Raw genomic sequence first — 5,960 nt, 5'->3', positions numbered from 1 at the left:
AAAAAAAAAAAAAAAAAAAAAAAAAAAAAAAAAAAAAAAAAAATGTTATGGCTAGGTATTAAAAAAAAAAAACTAACATTTAGCTCCCCCATTACCCAGTTATGTTGCTCTTATTTTGAAATGTAACCGGAAGTTCTGTGTTAAGAGAGTCGAAAAAAGAAGTTATGGAGACGCCGCGGCAGTATACTGGAGCAATGTCGAACCGAGACGCCGCCAGTGTTGAACCTGAGACGCCGCTAATGTCGAACCGGTTAACACCATAGACATAATATGCCTGTGGTTAACACAATCTGCCAATAACTCCTTGTTTTTAGACATAATGTGTCTGTGGTTACGGCATTTTATCATTCAGCCTTTTTTTCTATCGTCCAATCAGATGTGGCCGGCCAGACACGCCTATTTTTCTATCGTCCAATCAAATATGGCCGGCCAGACACGCCCATTTTTCTATCGTCCAATCAGGTGCGGCCAGACACGCCTATTTTCATATAGTCCAATCAGATATGATCGTCCAGATACGCCCATTTTCCTATAGTCCAATAAGATATGACCGCCCAGATACGCCTTCCGAATTTGGCTGCAGAGATACCTACTTGACAGAGATACCTACTTGAAAATACCACATTCACTGTAGTAAGAGGAGCGATAATAAGCCCTCCTTCCTGTTTAATGAACAATTTGAAGTCATACTGTTCTTCATTAAGTAGATAAAAATCTGCAAAATTGCTAAAATCATCTCACAACAGATACAAACTTATTGTTTTAATTAAAACAATGTTTCTCAAGAAGAAAAAAAAATGATGAGCTTGTCAGCTGGTAGGGGGCGTTTACCTTCAGGACAAATTGAGGTCGTGATTGGTCAGTTACTGACAGCCTTCTGAGTTGATTGACAGGTCGCGCGTCGAGGATCCGATTGAAAAAAAAAAAAAAAAAAACGAGAGATGCAGCAGCCATGCTGGGAGGAGGCGGGGCTGCACAAATGCAGCGGAAGCGCAGCAGTTTCTGTGCAGCGCAGGGCTCCAAGTAAAGCAGGAGATAACCAGATATTCTGCTTGTGCCCTCACTGCCCTGGGCCCCTTAGCTGTGGCGGTTCTGGGGTGGGGCCAACAAGGGCCAGTGCCCCTGTAACACGGAGCCTGGCCCTACCTGTGGCCCGCCCTCCGAGCAAGAAGCGGAACCAATTCTCATGGCACAACATTCTAGTCGGACCTTTTAGTGCATTGCACCACTGCGAACGGCAGATATCCGTTTAAAAAGAAGAGCGGGAAGTAAGTTACCGACCGTCATCCACGATTACCACTACGAACAATACAAGGTAACAATTCTTGTCAAGAAATGATGTTGGCTATGAATTATAATAGCAGCCTATCAGACCAGGCGTTTATGTTGCATGCTTCTAGCTAACGCTAGTTAACGTACCACAACACACAACCAAGCTAACTTATGTTAAAAAATATTCATAGTTGCTGAAGTGTTGTATTTTCCTCTCCATGCATGTTTGCCTATAGTTCAAAATGAAGAGAAAGAAGGACATTACATCTTATTTCTGCACAAGAAAGACAAATAACAGTGAGGCAGACATTGAGACAGAGACAGATGATGGAGGTGTTGAGAGAGCTGAAGAAAAGCAAGTTGAGAGCCCCACAGAGCCAGAGGACTTGGAAGGCACTGGTTTTCAACGAGAGGGCACAGGGACAGAAAGAGAGACAGATGAAGATCCTGAAATTGAGACAGCTGAGACTGAGATACAAGCAGCATGTGAGACACAGAGAGAATATTTGTGTATCCACAAGCACTGGACCATCAGGTTTGTGATGTATGTGTGTGTGTGCGTGTGTGTGTGCACGCTTTGCAGTTTATATGCAGTGTCCATGCAGATTATATGTTAATTTACATTTATTCTGTTTGGCTTTCTCCACAGACATCAGCAAATGTAAAGAAGATCCAGCGATGCAGCCAGACCTAAAGTTGTTTCCAAGAACCTTGATGGGGGACAGAAGGAGGAGCTTCAAAGCAGCTTGGTATCACATTCACCCCTGGCTTGAATATTCACAACACTTGGACTCTGCGTATTGTTACGCTTGCAGACATTTTAGCCCTCCCAACAGCCCAGACACTGTGTTTGATTCCCCAGTTGGTTTTAAAAACTGGAAGAATGCATCTTACAAAGAGGCGGGGTTTGCATTGCATGCGAGGTCTGAGCGCCATAAACAAGCCATGGTTACATGGAGGGACTATCAGAAAGCTGCAGCAGCTAATGCAACACTGGTCAATGTCTTAAACAAGGAGCACAACAGACAGGTTAAAGAAAATCGTGAATATATAAAAACAATAGGGGAAGTGCTCTTACTTACTGCCACTCAAAATTTAGCTCAAAGAGGGCATAATGAGTCTGCAGACTCAGACAATAAAGGGAACTTCAAGGCAATTTTGGAAACAATTGCTAACCACGACAAAGCTATTAAAAAACGGTTGACTTCCATTCATAATGCAAAGTATACAAGCAAAATCATTCAGAATGAGGTTCTGGATTGTTTAGCAGACATGGTTCGAACTGAAATTACAGAAGAAGTGAAAAACAGTGAGGTTTTCAGCATCATAGCAGACGAAACAAAAGATGTAAAGAAAAAGGAACAGATCTCTCTTGTACTAAGGTACTACTACAATGGAGCTATCCAGGAAAGTTTTCTACATTTTGAGTCTGCAGAGAAGCTTGATGCAGCAGGGCTTAGTGAGAAAATAATCCACATACTGGAAAAACATTGTCTGGAGTACAAAACAAATCTTGTAGGCCAAGCTTATGATGGTGCCTCTGTTATGAGCGGTAAGCATTCTGGGGTACATGTGAGGATCAAAGAGGATGCAAAATACGCTTTTTACATCCATTGCACTGCCCACTGTCTAAATCTAGTTTTAGTAGATACAGTCAAAGCTGTCCCAGAGGTAGAGGAGTTTTTCTACTTACTAGAAAAACTGTATGTGTTCACATCTGGATCAGCTGTCCATCCTAAATGGCTAGCTATACAAAGAGAGATGTACGAAGGTGCACCAAGAGAGCTCCAGCGTTTAAGTGACACTCGTTGGGCATGTCGATTTATAGCTCTGCGTAACATCATGGATAGACTGCCTGCAACAAGGGCAGGGCAGCCCTTAAGCGACTACTGCAAGAAATTGCCCGAGAACATAATGGTGAAAGATCTGTTCAGGCAAGAGGTCTGCTGGCACAGATAAATCTTGAATTTATAGTGCATCTTGTTACACTCCGTAAAGTGTTTGGAGAAACAAAACTTCTGTCTGATATGCTACAGTCTTCAACACTTGACATTTCAAAAGCTGTGGATTTAGTTGAAGCTTTAGTTCAGACATTGAGAGATTTCAGGCAGGAGTCATTTTTTGATCATGTGTGGGATGAAGTGTTGAATATTTTTGGGCAGTGTGATTCAACACCACCAGCTGCAAAACGCCAAAAAACACTAAGCTCTAAACTCAGCGAGCACTGTGTACTGACCACTGTTGGGCAGAGAGAGTCAGAACAAGATAAAGACAGGTTTCGTACAAACTTTTTCTACCCTGTCATTGATCTAATGCTCAGTGAGCTTGAAAGACGATTTTCTAGGAGAAACTGTGATATGATGAACAGCATCCATGCTCTAAATCCCCAAAAAGATGCATTCCTGAAAGAGACTGCTCTGTTTTCATTTGCTCAGTTATATGATTCAAGTATTGATGACCTGGGGCATGAACTACATCAGTTCAGAAGGATTTTAGACAGAAAAATTCAGACTGGGATGCAGAGACCCACTAGTACAGTAGAGCTAGTACAGTTCATCGAGCCATATAAAGAAGTGTTTTTAGAGCTCTACAGACTCTGTAAAATAGCAGTTGCGATCCCAGTGAGTACTGCATCTTGTGAACGGAGTTTTTCTACCTTAAAGCTTGTGAAAACATACCTCAGATCCACCATGAACGATGAGAGACTAAGCAATCTGGGTGTACTGAGCATTGAGTCGAGGAGGGCAAAGGCATTGAATCTTGACTCATTTGTTGATCGGTTTGCCAGAAATCATCAAAATCGCAGAATACAGTTGCTGTGATAGTAGGGCAGCCAATGTTGTTATATAATTTTGGACTGAGAAACTGAACCAAGACTTCACTTAACAGTTATTTTCATTATCATTTTATTTGCTTATTAATATATTTTCTTCAGTCAATACAAATACTGTCTGGAAAATGTTTTATATTTTTCTCATTTGATTTTTTTTAACCATTTTCTTTGGTTGCAATGGTTAATCACTGCTTTAAAAAAACAAAAGAGTCAAGTAAGATTTCGAATCTGTCTTTTTCTCTGAGATGAACGTGCCCCTCTGACAAAACCTCTGGCCCCAGCTAGGCCCCACCAGTACAACTGGTCTAAAACCGCCACTGCCCCTTAGAGATCCAGGGCCCCTGGGCAGTTGCCCATATGGTTAATCCGGCCTTGGCTGGACCTGGACTTCAGAGCAGCAGAGAAGTTGCAAACAGCGCAAGAGCAAACGGGCTGTGTGTGTGTGTGTGTGGTTGTGTTGGTGGGTCCAGTGGAACGCGCTCACAAGAGAAGAACCTCACAAGTTGTTTAATGACATAAAATATATTTTGTTAGCAAATAATAAGAGTCCTAACATTTATTAAACATTACTTCTGTATTAAAAAACATCAAAATTGTGCTTTGACAAAACAAAAAATAAACAAAAAAAAAGCGTTAAAGTGAAAGTGGGACAGGTTAACGCTGCTGCGGGTGACAAGCGTCACCAGCTGCTCAGCAGCAGAGGGAAGCGACACGGTTCAATCATGGCTCCTCAAACGACAAGACAGACATATTTGTTCATAACTTTATTATTATTAAAACTGAGAGTTGCCGCATTTTAGCAAACAGTTGCCGAACGCACCCTGACAAAATGAGAATGGTGCAACCCCCCCCCCCCCCCAAAAAAAAACCCTCCCTGCCACAAAATGTTCCTCGGGGTCACATGCCCCCCACCCCCCACCCCCCATTGCTTGGGGCGCGCCCCACTATTTGAGAAGGACTGATTTAAGGTAATAATTATTACATTATACACATGATATTAAAAACATTTAAAATTAAAATTCCCACTTTCTCCTCTGGTTCTCGCTCAAGACGGACGCCTCTGCTCTCCCTCCCCTCTGTTCTCCTCTTCCTCCTGCTTTTGCCCTCTGTGTGCGTTTTGGAGCTCCTGGTACACATATTCCAAATGAAAAAAAAAAAAATTACTATTATGGATCTGGTCAGGTGGACTTTCAACGCAATCGACAAAATCTTTTCAACAAAACGACAGGGTCCTGGAGAACCCTCTTGTCCAGCCGAGACTCACGCTACAGGATACATCAGACATCCGTGGGGAGTTTGGCAACTGATGTGTCTTTCAGTTCTCTCTCAGGAAGATGCTGAAGACGTTCATATATTTGGATTTATGATAGCAGAGTTTCTGCTTTTTGGCATCGGCGGGGCTCTATGTTATCAACTTTTGAAGAAGATATTGGCAGCAGTTTCGGCCATGGCAAAGCTTCTGAGTTAGTGCGAAGGTTTGGTTTGGGCTGTGAGTACTCAAAATCAGCAGATTTACGAGCTAAACTGTAAGATGGAGGCCATTTATGAGAATTGCAGGCAACCTACAGTTTCTAGGACTTGCCAGCATGTTGGGATCAACCTTGAAGAAGGCTCATAACACGGATCAGTGGAGTGGAATACCCATAAATCTGGCCATTTTGGATCGGAAAAGTTTCAGCAGGACTCAAGGCTGACAAGAAAAACAGTCTGTCTGAAGGAAATTAACAATTGTGGCTTATCTGAATCTGACTCCCCCGGTTGGCCTTGAAAACAGACCGACTTATCAAATTTCTCCTGGGATATGGGTAAATTAGGGGAAAAGCTTTGTCTATCGCAACACCCCCCACAAGAACTT

Source organism: Nematolebias whitei, chromosome 11, assembly GCF_014905685.2.
Source record: "Nematolebias whitei isolate Nwh7 chromosome 11, NemWhi1, whole genome shotgun sequence".
In the NCBI taxonomy this organism is placed as follows: Eukaryota; Metazoa; Chordata; class Actinopteri; order Cyprinodontiformes; family Rivulidae; genus Nematolebias; species Nematolebias whitei.
Note: the sequence above shows the minus strand (reverse complement) of the source record.